This window comes from Schistocerca serialis, chromosome 5 (genome assembly GCF_023864345.2).
Source record: "Schistocerca serialis cubense isolate TAMUIC-IGC-003099 chromosome 5, iqSchSeri2.2, whole genome shotgun sequence".
Lineage (NCBI taxonomy): Eukaryota > Metazoa > Arthropoda > Insecta > Orthoptera > Acrididae > Schistocerca > Schistocerca serialis.
Window position 1 is genome coordinate 677171341 of NC_064642.1, and position 15556 is coordinate 677186896.

Here is a 15556-nt window from a genome sequence, read left to right on the forward strand (position 1 = left end):
AAGCAAAACGAGGATAATGAAATTTAGTCCAATTAAGTCGGGTGATGCTGAGGGAATTAGATTAGGAATTGAGACACTTAAAGCAGTAAAGGAGTTTTGCTATTTGGGGAGCAAAATAACTGATGATGTTAAAGTAGAAAGGATATAAAATGTAGACTGGCAATAGCAAGGAAAGCGTTTCTGAAGAAGAGAAATTTGTTAGCATCGAGTATAGATTTAAGTGTCAGGAAGCCATTTCTAAAAGTATCTGTATGGAGTGTAGCCATGTATGGAAGTGAAACATGGACGATAAATAGTTTGGACAAGAAGAGAATAGAAGCTTTTGAAGTGTGGTGCTACAGAAGAATGCTGAAGATTAGATGGGTACATCACATAACTAATGGGGAAGTATTGAATAGAATTGGGGAGAAGAGAAGTTTGTGGCACAACTTGATTAGAAGAAGGGACCGGTTGGTAGGACATGTTCTGAGGCATCAAGGGATCACCAATTTAGTATTGGAGGGCAGCGTGGAGGGTAAAAATCGTAGAGGGAGACCAAGAGATGAATACACTAAGCTGATTCAGAAGGATGTAGGTTGCTGTAGGTACTGGGAGATGAAGAGGCTTGCACAGGATAGAGTAGCATGGAGAGCAGCATCAAACCAGACTCAGGACTGAAGACCACAACAGCAACAACGTGGACTGAGAATAGATTCTAGAAAAAGGAAGTAATGAGAATATGGAGAAAGTTAACAACGGAGTTGATGACCACGAAGTAGATAAGTTTTGGGAATTGTATTACCTAGGCAGCAGAATTACCCATGACAGATGGTAAGGTCGACGTACAATGCAGACTAGCAATTGGAAGAAGGGCATTACTTGGCCAAGAGAAATCTACGAGTATGAAACGTAGACCTTAATCTGAGGAAGAAGTTTCTGAGTTTGTAGGTTTGGAGCTGAGCACTGTGTGAAAGTGAAGCACGGGAAAACCCAAACAGAAACGAATCGAGGCATTTGAGATATTGTGCTACAGAAGAATGTTGCTAAGTAGGTGGAAAGATAATGTATCTAATAATGAGGTTCGAAGAACCATCGGCGAGAAATATGGAAAACACTGACAAGAACAGGGGTCAGGATGATAGAACATCTGTTGAGATTCCATGGGTCGAGTGGGAGCAGTACAGGGTAAAGCTGTTGCGGAACACAGAGACTGGAATAATACAGCAAACCCTGACATGAAAAGCTTGTCACGGGAGAGGAATTCGTGGCGGGTCGCGTCAAACCAATCAGAAGTCTGATGGCTCAAAAAAAAAAAAAAAAAAAAAAAAAAACTGCAATGTTTGAGCATTTTATACGCCAAGAGGAACCAAGCCTCACATTGTAGACTCATTTACGGAATTAAACGCCTTTATTGCGGATAATGGGACAGGCTTTGGCATATACCACTTGGTCCTCTCCAGGTTTCCAGCAGTCGTCCGCGTATAAAAACAAGCTTGTACAGTGACAGAGTGGCTGTGCAAACCACGACACGTATCGGAGCGTTCGCGAATCAATTCCGGGCTACAGCGGTGGCGGCGGCGGCCTGGATATAGCGAGGTAACGAGCGTCGCCATGAGACCGGCCGGTGTAAGCCGCGTCCGCGCATATTGACGGCGCATTTACATAACGAGTCGGCCAGGCGGCGCGCGGCCGCCGTGTAACATTCCGGAAACAGCCGCCACCTAGCAGGGCCGCCACCGGTCGCCGCTCCCGCGAAACACGTGCTTATTCGTTCGGCCGTGCCAAACATGCCGCACGCGGCTCCGATTGCGATTCCAGCGTCAGTGGATCAGGTTACGGTCCCTGTTTCCGCAAATCACAGCTGCTTACGTTGTGTACACTATAGGAGCCAATTGTGGGACTCCGCTGTCCAGATTCACAGCACAGATACCACATGTTACCTAGAATAAGAAGCTCGTGAATGAAGTACTTCGGAGACATGAATTTAAATATTTGGGAACTGTTTACAGTTAATGCTTGTGTCTCGCTTCTCTAACTACGTAGTTTACTGCCACACCATTTCCCGTCTTGGAAATCCCTGGAGTCCGCAGTCGCTTCTTCCGGGTAATACTGTCTAGGCGTAGGACAGACATTGCTGTATCCAACAAACCTACCACAACAAAGGTCAAAAATTAATTCTGATTGTAGTTTTACCCATGATCCTAAATATTGCATTTTCGGGCAACAACAAAGTTATATTATGTGGCAGGTGTCATTAGAGCACAGTTAATAAAGTCATTTCTTGATATAATGGATAAACTAAGCACTCATCTTTTCGTGTTTCCCACGCTGATCTCGTTGTGAACTCAAGGCTCAATCGTCGGAAATCTAGGTAATGATGATTCCAAGCTCGGATGCAAGGAGGCCTAGGTGTCATTCTGCGATATTCAAAAGTTTTGTAGGTGTGTTTCATAAGCCATTCTTGAAGATTAAACTTTTGCAAGTTAGGACAATGGTGATGTAAAAAAGGAATCAGCACTCCGAATTTAAGTTACACTTCTTTGTTATTACTTTTGTTGCTATATCACGTAACTCGTTCCAAAACATCGCTTCACAATATAAAATATACTTGAAAGTATCTTCCTCATAGTTTCAGTTCACATTTCATAAACTGACACAATTTGCGTCTTTTTAACATGACGACCAAAGCTTGACTCTCTAATAACTGCTTACGCGCCAAAAAATCAGAGTTACAAGCATGTCAAAGATCATAGTGACAAAAGAAAGAATACACATAAGAATAATATCATTGCAATATATACATATCGATGTATCGAAGTACCTCTACGTTAATGAGATCAAATCTCAGTGTTGTCACAGAAATATGTGAACTATTATACAGAAACACAGTAGAATATTGTTGGTATCGAGAGGTTGAGGTGAGGTGCCGTAATGATTACGTAATTCAAGTACCATTACAAGTAGAGATGAGCAAGTCCTATAAAAGGACATTTTTTCTGAGTCATCAGTCTTATCACTGGTTTGATGACGTGGCCTGTCACGAATTCCTCTCCTGTGCCAAGCTTTTCACCTCCGGCTAGCAGTAGCAACCAACGTCCTCAATTATTTACTGAATGTAATCCAGTCTCCGTCTTCCTATACAGGGTTTGAATCTCTACAGCTCCCTCTGGAGATGCCTTAACAGGTATCCTATAATCCTCTCCCATCTTCTCTTCTTCTTGTAGAATCCTGCCAACTCGTGTAGTATAGGGTGCCTAGGAAGCTGTTTTCTCGGATAGCTAGACAACATACAAGAAAATCATATTAATGGAGTCTGAATTCACAGTACTTCTTAACTTAGCGGAGTTACAGTAGTGTCGCAAGCAAATGGCGACATGCAAATAATATATGTCCCTGTGATTCTTGAGTTTCTCCCGGCGTATTTGATAATCAAAATATCCACGGGTGTACTGCCGGTCTACATTGTCCAACGGGCACAATATTTCGGCGATCATACATGTCGCCATCATCAGGTGAACTGACGGACAGAGCTCCTGTGAACGTGCCGGCACGGAGATCCGTACGCTACGGCTCCTCAGAGCAGCCATAGCGTACGGATCTCCGTGCCGGCACGTTCAAAGGAGCTCAGTCCGTCAGTTCACCTGATGATGGCGACATGTATGATCGCCGAAATATTGTGCCCGTTGGACACAATAGACCGGCAGTCAGCAGCTCGTGGTCGTGCTGTAGCGTTCTCGCTTCCCGCGACCGGGTTCCCGGTTTCGATTCCCGGGGTCATGGATTTTCTTTGTCTCGTGATGACTGGGTGTTGTGTGATGTCCTTAGGTTAGTTAGGTTTAAGTAGTTCTAAGTTCTAGGGGACTGATGACCATAGATGTTAAGTCCCATAGTGCTCAGAGCCATTTGAACCATTTTTTAGGCCGGCAGTACACCCGTGGATATTTTAATATATGTCCCTGATATATACTATTTCCAATACAATCAATTTATATAGGTCAAACGTCACGGCTCGACTTCTGGAGAGTCCCTTCTAGTGCGTTTCCTTTAGTGACTGACTTCTAGTGCGGGTCTTCGAGTGCGTCTTCTAGTGTCTCTCTTACAGTGTGCCCGCTGCTAGTTGGCGCGTCGCTTTTATTCTCTTCGTGTAGATGCCGCTCCAGTCGAGGTGTACCAATCTTGGACCTTTCATTGATTTCCGTCATAAATTCTTCGATATACAGACGAATACACGGAACACACATGTGAACTTAGACCATCAAGGTCGCTTGAGGCAGTAAGGGAAGAGTAGAGGGAGGTGGCCACCTGTGTATTGTACTGGTCTAGGCCATGCATTTCTTTTATTCCTCAGTTAAATATTAATTTGAATTATAAGGGGGAAAATAGTTGGGAAGAATTGTCTGTATTTTCCCGGATCCTAATTTGTATCACTGCTATAGAATTAATACCATTTGGGATACCTGATATTTAATTATATCAATGTACAGTGTGTGGTTCTTCAGGCAGAATGTCATCGATCAGTCTGTGTGTTGAGGAACAGATAGTCTGAAGACAACGTTGATTTATTAGTGGTTCACAACATTTTTTTTGTTTTAGTGGTAAAGAGAATAATATAGGAATAAAGTGCATTGTTCGGGAGGTATACATTCACGGAAAACATACCTTCCGGTGCAAACCTATTCTTCTGTTAATTGATTTATGATACTTGGAAATTGATTCTTGACACCCTGGGAATAATCCATCCTTCTGAGCAACTCCCCACCCCTCCTACTTTCCCCGGTCGTCTCTGAGTAATCCATAACCCATATGAGTTTCTCTTTCCTTAGATATATTTCTTATAATTTTCAGTTGAATGTTATGAATGTTATGAAGCCTTGAAACCTGTATATTCATTTCTCGCCCTGTATTTGAGTCTGTATGTGGCTAATGATATTCATTGATTTATGATTTTGAGGACATTTTAGAAGTTTATCTCAAAGAGTCTCACTGCGCCTTGTTTTCAGAGCATAAATTAGATTTTAGTTCTGTCGTTAATTTTCTTGAATGAACTGGTCAAGTACATGACATTGCCTAGATATTTGTCTATTTCAATTCTATCAGTCCTTCTCCTCCTGCTTCCACTTTGTCCATCACCTGCTCACCCCACTCCTTCCAACACCTCCTCACCCTCTACATCCATCACTTTCTTCCCCTGTCTGTCCATCTCCTCATCCTTTCCTGTCAACATATCCTTCAACCTCCTCTTTCTGTCCACGTCCTCCTACCCCTACTTCCACTACTCTCTGTCAATCTCCTCCCACTCTGCTGTCTGACCACCTGCTACTCACCCCTGTCTCTGGCCACCTGCCCCTCTCCCCTCTGTCCTTTTACTCTTTCCCATTATTTCCATGTGCTCCTTCGCTCTCCCTCCGACTCCTCCCTGCTCTGTCCCCTCTTCCCCCCTCTTTCTCTGTTAATCGTGTTGCTATAACCTGTCGTAGATGTGTTGAATCAGACCTCCAAGCGCTAATAGAAAGCACTCATATAGTAATAAGTATGGAAAGCTGGCTGAGGCCAGAAATCAGCTACGCCGAGATTTTGGCAAAGCACATAACCATGTTCAAGAAGGATAGATTAAATACCTTTGGTGGCGGAGTGTTTATTGCTGTCAGAAGTAGTATACCTTGTAGTGAGATTTAAATATGTAGTTCCTGTGAGTTAGTATGGGCAGAGGATATACATAACAACAGGAACAAATAAATAATACGTTCCTTCTACTTATCCCGCTTCTCAGATGATACAGTAGCTAATAAGTTCAAAGAAAAATTGAGAGTCATTTCAGGTAGGCCCCCTCCCCCTATAATCAGAGTGAGTTCAATCTAGACTCGGTATGCCAGTGCAAATACGTGTTTAAATTCAGTGGTAGCACAAAATGTCGCCTGAAATCGTACTTAGTGCCTTCTCAAGGAATTAGGTTGAAGAACTAGTTCAGGAGCCCACTCGAAGTGTAAAGAGTTGGTTTCTTAGCAGCAAATAATCCTGATCATGTAGGGGGCATCATGACAGATACAGGGCTTAGTGACGACAAGGTGGTTGTTGCCAGACTGAATTCTCTTACACCCAAATCCCCCAAAACTAAATGCAACATACATTTATTTAAAAAACCAGATAAAAATAGTTTGATACCTTCCTAAGGGACAGCCTCCACTCCTTCCAGTTTGACCATGTAACTGTAGACAGAAGTCATTTAATTCAGACAAACAGTATCGACGGCAATTGAAAGATCTACACCAAATAAGTTAATAAGAGATGGTACTGATCCCCCATGGTACACAAAACAGATTACAACATTATTGCAGAAGCAACGAAAAATCCATGCCAAATTTAAAAGGACGCAAAATCACTGGGATTGCTGAAGCTTTACAGAAGCTCGAAATTTACCGTGAACTCCAACGCGAGATGTTCTTAACAATTTCCACAACTAAACTCTGTCTCGAAATCAGGCAGAAAACCCAGAGTGATTCTAGTCCTATGTGAAATACACCAGTGGCACCCAATAACAACGGGGATGTTATTCATGACAGTGCCAGTAAAGCAGTGCTACTGAACACGATTATTTCAAATTTCTTCAAAAAAACAAAATGACGAAGTAAATATTCCACAATTTGAATCAAGAACAACTGCCATCATAAGTAACTTAGAAGCAGATAGTGTAGTGAATCATCTTAAAGCAATAAAGGCAAGGCTTCCGGTCCAGACTAAACACCAGTCAGGTGCCTGCAATTCAGTGGATTTGTGTGTGGTATTTGTAAACACCGTCTACGAAATTGTTGCGAACAGAGCTGTTATTAAAGAAGCAATAAATTAAAAGGTTATACCTTGGCGGTTTCCCACATCCCACTACGTGAATACTGGACTGGTCCCCTCGTTATGCCTCAGTTACACGACTCACAGACATTTGAACACGTTCGAACTATTTCATGGATTATACTAGACGCAGACAGTCGGGGTACACTACGTACGCCCCGGGAGGTTCGGGATGGCGGCATGAAGGGCATCCGGCCACACTCTTCAACTCACACTGCCAAATCCGTAATAATAAGGCCGACCCCGCGTTTGCGCGGGACAAGGCCCAAAGAAAGAAGAGAAAATGAAAAAGTCATACCTGTTTCACTGCGTGAAGGGTATACTGGTACAGAAGTCGATGCTTGGCTTTCATACACAACAGCTAGCTCGTAGAAATATCCGCACCGAAAGACTGGAAAATCGCACAAGTCAAACCAACACCCAAGAACGCAAACAGGAGTAATCCGCTGAATTACAGACGTACGTCACTAACCTCTATTTGCAGTAGGATCTTGGAACATGTACTGTGTTAATATATTATAAATCACCTCTAACAAAACAATTTACTGCAAATAGCAAACAGGTTTTCAGAAAATATCGTTTTGTGAAACGCAACTAGCTCTTTATGCTAAAGAAGCAACGAATGCTATCGACAGTAGACGTGAAATAGATCCCCTATTCTTACATTTTCGGAAGGCTTTTGGCACTGTTTCTCACAAGCGACTTGTAAATAAATTTATGGCCTACGGAGTATCATCGACTTAGTTGTGTGCCTGGATTCGTGATTTCATGTCAACAAGGTCGCAGCTCGTAATAACGGGCGGAAAGTCATCGAGTAAAACAGAAGTAGTATCTGGCGTTCTCTAAGAAAGTGTCACAGACCCTCTGTTGTTCCTGATACACAAAAAATGTTTAGGAGAGAGTTTGAGCAGCCCGGTAGATTGTTTGCAGACGATGCTATCACTTATAATCACGAAAAATCATCAGAATATTAGAAACAGTTGCAAAATGATTTAGACAAGATATCTGAGTAATGCAAAACGTGGCATTTGACTCTAAATCATGAAAAGAACCAAGCCGTGCACTTGACTATTAAAAAGAATCAGCTAAATTTCAGTTACACGATTAATCACACAAATCTAGAGGCTATGAACTCAACTAAACAGTGAATTATAAAATTATGAGTAACTTAAATTGAAACGCTCACATAGAAATGTTGAGGGCAGAACATCACAGAACATCACAAAATGCTGCATATCTGCTAAAGAGACTGCTCACACTAGGCTGGCTCTGAGCACTATGGGACTTAACAGCTATGGTCATCAGTCCCCTAGAACTTAGTGCTACTTAAACCTAACTAACCTAAGGACAGCACACAACACCCAGCCATCACGAGGCAGAGAAAATCCCTGACCCCGCCGGGAATCGAACCCGGGAACCCGGGCGTGGGAAGCGAGAACGCTACCGCACGAGCACGAGATGCGGGCCACTAGGCTTGTCCGATCTCTTCACGAGTATTTCTCTGCGATGTGGGATCAGCATCAGATAGGATTGACGAATGACATCAAAAAAAGTTCAAAGGAGGGAAGCTCGTTTGGTATTATTACGAAATGAGGGAAAGAGTGCCACTAATATGATACACGAAATGTGGTGGTACTCACAATAACAAAGACTTTTTCGCTATGGTAGGACCGCATCACCATCTTTCTCCTCAGAATGTGGAAATATCTTGGTGGTGTCCATTTAAATAGAAATCAATAGTAATAAAAAAAGGATTGGAACTCGCACAGAAAGATTTTTAGTTTTTCCGCGCCCTGTTCTAGTGTAGAACGGTAGAGAAGCTGCTTAAAATTGGTTTTATGAACACTCTGCCAGATGTTTAAGTGTGAATTGCTGAGTAATTATGTATATCTAGATTTAGAACATCTCTCCCTCTTTGTCCACTTCCACCACCCGCATATCTCTTTCCACCCATCCTGGTCCCTCCCTCCGTCCATCTGCTACACCCCCGTCAACCTCTCTTCTCTCCATTGGCCCCTTGTGCCCTCTCTCTGTCTATCTGCTCATCTACCATCACTGAGTCCATTTCCTCGTACTCCCTTCTTCTGTTCGTATCTCCCTCCCACCTGATCTCATCTCCTCCTTTCTCATCCCTTTGACTTTCCGTCTCTTTCTCCACCCTTCTCTCTTCACATTACCACCCACCATCCAAGTAAGATTTTTCTGGTCCTTTCCCCAGATAGTATGTAATACGTGCACCAAGTTTGGTTGTAATCGGTCCAGGTGCTTAGAAGGAGTTTGTTACCTAAGCTTTTGTCACACATATTTTACGCATATTTATACATATATTTTACCTGCATCTCTGGCAGATTTCGGAATATGTTTTCGGTCCATCAACCATGGACCTTGCCGTTGGTGGGGAAGCTTTCATGCCTCACAGCGGTATAGATAGCCGTACCCTCGGCGCAATCACAATGGAGGGGTAGCTGTTGAGAGGCCAGACAAACGTGTTGTTCCTGAAGAAGGGCAACAGCCTTTTCAGTAGTCGCAGCGCAACAGTCTGGACGATTGACTAAACTGGCCTTGTAACATTAATCAAAGCGGCCTTGCTGTGCTGGTACTTCGAACGATTGAAAGCAACGGGAAACTACAGCTGAATCTTTTCCCGAGGACATGCAGCTTTACTGTATGGTTAAATGATGATAGAGTCCTCCTAGATACAATATTCCAGGAGGTAAAATAATCCCCCACTCTGCTCTACTGGCAGGGCCTACTCAGGAGGACGTCATTATCAGGAGGAAGAAAACTGGTGTTCTGAGGATCTGAGGGTCGAATTTCAGATCCCTCATCCGGCAGGTAAGTTAGAAAATTTAAAAAGGGAAATGGATAGGTTAAAGTTAGATATAGAGGGAATTAGTGGTGTTCGGAGGCAGGAGGAAGAACACTTCTGGTCAGACAAAATCAAACAGGAGTATTGCAGGAGTAGGTTTAATTACGAATAAAAAAAAATACGAATGCGGATAAACGACTGCGAACAGCATAGTGAACGCATTATTTTAGCCAAGGTATATACGAAGCCAATGCCTGCCACAGTAGTACAAGTTTATGTACAAACTGGCCCCGCAGGTGATGAAGAGATTGAAGAAATCTATGATGAGGTAAAAGAAATTATTCAGATATTTAAGAGAGATTACAAATAAGTAGTGATGCAGAACTGGAATTCTATGGTAGGAAAAGGAAGAGAAGGTAAAATAGTAGGTGAAAATGGAATGGGAGTAAGGTTCAAATGGCTCTGAGCACTATGGGACTTAACTTCTGAGGTCATCATTCCCCTAGAACTTAGAACTACTTAAACGTAACTAACCTAAGGACATCACACACATCCATGCCCGAGGCAGGATTCGAACCTGCGACCGTAGTGGTCGCCTGGTTCCAGACTGTAGCGCCTAGAACCACTCGGCCATTTCGGCCGGCGGTAGTAAGGAATGAAAGAGAATCCACTTAGTGGAATTTTGCACAGAGGATAACTTAATAATAGCTAACAGTTGGTTTAAGAATCATGAAAGACGTTTGTGTACGTGGAAGAGGCCTGGAGACCCTAGAAGGTTTCAGATAGATTATATCATCGTAAGACAGAAATCTAGGAACCATGTTTTAAATTGTAAGACATTTCCAGAGGCAGTTGTGGACTCTGACTACAATTTATTGGTTACGAACTGTAGGTAAAAACTGTATAAACTGCAGACAGGTAGGAACTTAAGGAGATGTGACCCGGATAAACTAAAAGAGCCAGAGGTTGTAGAGAGTTTTAGAGAACAATTGACAAGAACAGGGTAAAGAAATACAGTTAAGAAAATGGGTAGCACTGAGAAATTGAATAGTGAAGGCAGTAGAGGATCAAGTAGGTAAAAAGACTAGGGCTACAAGAAATCCTTGGGTAAGAGACGAGATATTGAATTTAATTGATAAAAGGAGTAAATATAAAAATTCAGGAAGTGAAAAAGGAAAAATGAATACAGACGTCTCAAAAATGAGATTGACAGGAAATGTGGAATGCACAAGCAGGGATGACTAGAGGACAAATGTAAGGATGTAGGGGCTTATATCACTAGAAGTAAGATGGATACTGCCTAAGGGAAAATTAAAGATACTTTTGGAGAAAAAATAATCACCTGTATGAATATCAAAATCCCAGATGGGAGACCAGTCCTAAGAAAAGAAGGGAAAGCAGAAAGGTGGAGGAAGAATATAGAGGGTATATACAAGAGAGATGTATTTGAGGGAAATAGTATGGAAATGGATGAGGACGTAGATGAAGATTAAAAGGGGAGTTATGACAATGCGTGAAGAATTTGACAGAGCACTGAAAGACCTATGTCGAAATGAGACCATGGGAGTAGACGACATTTCAATGAATATACTGGTCGCCTTGGGAGAGCCAGCCACGACAAAACTCTACCATCTAGTGATCAAGATGTATGAGACATGCGAAGTACCCTAAGATTGGTGTTGACAGGTGTGAAAATTACCGGACTATGAGTTTAATAAGTCACGTTTTCAAAATACTAACACGAAATATTTGCAGACGAATAGAAAATCTGGCAGAAGCCAACCTCGGGCAAGATCAGTTTGGATTCCGCAGAAATGTTGGAACACGCGTGGCAATACTGACCCTACGAGCCGGCCGGGATGGCCGAGTGGTTCTAGGCGCTAAAGTCTGGAACTTCACGACTGCTACGGTCGCAGCTTCGAATCCTGCCACGGGCATGGATGTGTGTGATGTCCTTAGGTTGGTTAGGTTTAAGTAGTTCTAAGTTCTAGGGGCTGATGACCATAGATGTTAAGTCCCATAGTGCTCAGAGTCATTTGAACCATTTTTTTAACTTCCTGTTAAAAGTATTTTATAAACTCGTTTCCATATTGCATTGCACAAATATAAGTTTATTTTTCACTCTTTATAGTCCATATGTATGTCACTCATTCTCATAGTACATAAAGATATTTAACTGCCTGATTAAGAGACTACATGTGTGTAGGCAAGAATATAACGCTAGACAACTTACTTCAGTATTCGCAGTCATGTCTTCGGCACAAGTTTCGGGTAATCATGGTAATTTTTTGTGTTTCTGATGAATTTTTGCAGGCTTTGAAAGCATATTGTTGCATTTGATATGGTTTACCAGTACAGGCATCTGTTGGCGACAGGAAGCAACAGGGGTACAAATCAGTAGTTGATATGATTTCGAGCTATCTTGGATTAACCTGCAATGAAAACTTGTTTGATAATATCTTCGTTATTTTATGCAGTCCAGATCCTTTTTGAAACGAGTGACATATCTTCTTTCAATTAACACCTCAAGTCGATTGAATACTTTTTAGGAAAGCCAAGACGGGCCTACACAGTAACCGACACTTTCATTTTAATAATAGCTAAATTAGTAGGGTCAGTTGGGAGGAAAGGAGCAAGTGGTACATTATGCAGTATGTGTTTACGCAATTCTATGTAAATATATAACGGAATTAATGAACCTGCTCTCATTTCTACATATCAGTTAACTTCTACTCTCTCACTGGTAGAAGGAGCGGTTTCCCCATCTTGTATTTCTGAGAGGAGGTTTGGCATCAGAGCACAATTGAACTGATTACATCTTAGATTTTTTAACTGGCGGGGATAGGTGCTTGGAGTGTAGAGAGGTAAAACGATAAGTTTAGGTCTACGATCTTGGATATTTTATTTGGATATTTTATTATTAGTGCTATTTTGTTGTCCGCAGCTCGTGGTCGTGCGGTAGCGTTCTCGCTTCCCACGCCCGGGTTCCCGGGTTCGCTCCCCGGCGGGGTCAGGGATTTTCCCTGCCTCGTGATGACTGGGTGTTGTGTGCTGTCCTAAGGTTAGTTAGGTTTAAGTAGTTCTAAGTTCTAGGGGACTGATGACCATAGATGTCAAGTCCCATAGTGCTCAAAGCCTTTTGAACTATTTTGTGGCTGGTTGGACATAACGTGGGGAAGGGATGGTAGGGGGAGGGGGAAAGGTGCATCAGACCCCAGTGTTAAGTACGGTTGTGTCACAGGTAAGAGTGGTGATGTCCCTGAAGAGACTGATATTAAGTTAGTGACCTCAGTCACGTGAATAAAGTGTGCCAGTAGTGTCCTGGAATACGTATAGCGCTATTGCTGCTATTTTTACTACTACTACTACTACCACTATTACTACTTTATTGTGATACCTCCGGCTGCGGCCACTTTCGCCAACACGCAGCGCCAGCGGCTGAGGAGGATGAGGAGTTAGCCGGACACCCTGCGGCTTGCGCAGGAGGACAGTACACTGCAGTCATTCTTCAAGCACACAGCGGAATGCCAGGTGGACGCCCTAGCCTCGCTCAAGAAGGAAGGGCGTGGCAGACAATGAGAAACGTGCCGAGAACTGATTGACACCTGTAGCCATTAGGACGGAGTGTCAAGAATGTACGTCATTATGGACTGGTAACAGTCCTTTGTCCTGCCTTAGAAAGCAGGAATGTATCTATATTACCAGCACTCCACTTTCACAGAGAGGAGCATATGCAAAGCACAGAGAACCTGCGCAGCGAGGCGTGTGAGAGAAGTCAGCGCTCTTAAGATGTCTTTCTCGACAGTAGTGACGCTCCTTATAAATCGCGGACACCAACAGACTCTGGGACGAAGCTCAAACACCAGTCTGTCCAGGCCTCAGGCAAAGAGGAAGCGGTTACAGAGAAGTGTTGTGTAACTGCCCTCACAGTAGGTTCAGAATGCAGAAACACATATTAAGAATGTGAACTCGTGAGAGAGATGCCAATTCATGAGGCATGCACCAACCCTCCGCAGATAGGAATTTTCCGCCCTGCACGGAAATGCATAGCAATGAAACGGCATCTGTCGTTGGGTTGCATTGAAAATTTTGTCCGCCAATGACAATGCCGAAAGCAAGACAATTTAGAAGAGGAGCTGAGCTGAAACATGGATGACAGCGAAAAGGGGCAGTCGGCGAGACGGCGCGGAAGCCAGAGGAGGTGACGTCTCTTCCATCTACAACCAACATCCGACTTCCCACACCGTGATATAACAGCTTCGGCAGCGCAACTGACAAAGAGCATATAACTCGGTTGATCGTACCTAGGCCTCTCCGCAAAGCCCTGAATGCTGATGAGGCCAGCGGACTCGCGCCGCACGGCTCCAATGCGACGCGCTGTACCGACATCAGTACACGAGGAATGATAACGAATAATGGTGAGCTGAATCGTCCTCCCCCTCCTTCCGCTCCACAAATGAGTCGTGTTCATGCCCAGTCAAATCGGCCCTGAGGTCTATAATTTGGTTTCGGTTTGAGTTAACAGAACTAAAATAAATACATTTCTTCCATAATGAGATTTTCACTCTGCAGCTGAGTGTGCGCTGATAAGAAACTTCCTGGCAGATTAAAACTGCATGCCCGACCGAGACTCGAACTCGGGACCTTTGCCTTTCGTGGGCAAGTGCTACCGAAGCACGACTCACGCCCGGTACTTACAGCTTTACTTCTGCCAGTACCTCGTCTCCTACCTTCCAAACTTTACAGAAGCTCTCCTGCGAACCTTGCAGAACTAGCACTCCTGGTTCGCAGGAGAGCTTCTGTAAAGTTTGGAAGGTAGGAGACGAGGTACTGGCAGAAGTAAACCTGTCAGTACCGGGCGTGAGTCGTGCTTCGGTAGCTCAGTTGGTAGAGCACTTGCCCGCGAAAGGCAAAGGTCCCGAGTTCGAGTCTCGGTCGGGCACACAGTTTTAATCCGCCAGGAAGTTACATTTCTTCCATGTTTTAACCATCTAAGCAATTATTTTACCTTCATACATTAACCCCTTAAAATAGTGCCCTTTGAGTTTGATTTCATTTAACTACTGATATCACTTAAATGTTGACTCCTAAAGTGAGGCAGTCTCTTTAGTTATCTCCTCATCATCCCATGATCGACAGCAGAGAGGCATTCTCAGTTCACTATAACATACAGCAAAAACAGTTATGTATGTTTAACTGCAACACGTCGGTCTTAACTAATTAGTATCGCCAGTGCAGATTTCATGAGAAGAAGTTGCCTAAGCAACTGGCCAGGTGGGACGTTCCTTGTCAGTCATTGAGATTCGAATGTTTCTTTCTTAACTGATCCATCCACTTAAATAAACTTTCGCGATTCTACCATTCTGTAAAATCTTGAGAGGTAAGATTTCAGCCAGTTTTTCACCTTCAGAAAACGAAAAATGGGTCACTGGTTGATGTTCAGGTAATTTAGAAACATCAAGCGAACACGCTAAGTTTAAATACTGTATTGAGTTCTCAGCTCATCCCAGTGGTGCATACCTAATGTTACGAAAATATTGTACTGAACTCCTCTGACAAACTTTTCTTTCCACATAATTTTTTTTAATTACTGAATGTAACAAGGACGTTTGACCTATCTGAAACAGACAATATATACACTGTCGTATAAAACATCGCAACCAAGGAGTTGTTCGACCCAAACGAAAATTGGTGGGCGTGTTTCTGCATCTGAAAGTTGATGTCCATTCCAGTTCATAGATAATCGCCTAAGAGTTACCTTAGTAACGTTACTATATGAAAATCAGGTTTGCTTTAAATACGCTTTGTGATCAAAAGTATCCGGACACCTGGCTGAAAATGACTTACAAGTTTGTGACGCCCTTCATCGGTAATGCTGGAATTCAATACGGTGTTGGCCCACCCTTAGCCTTGATGACAGCTTCC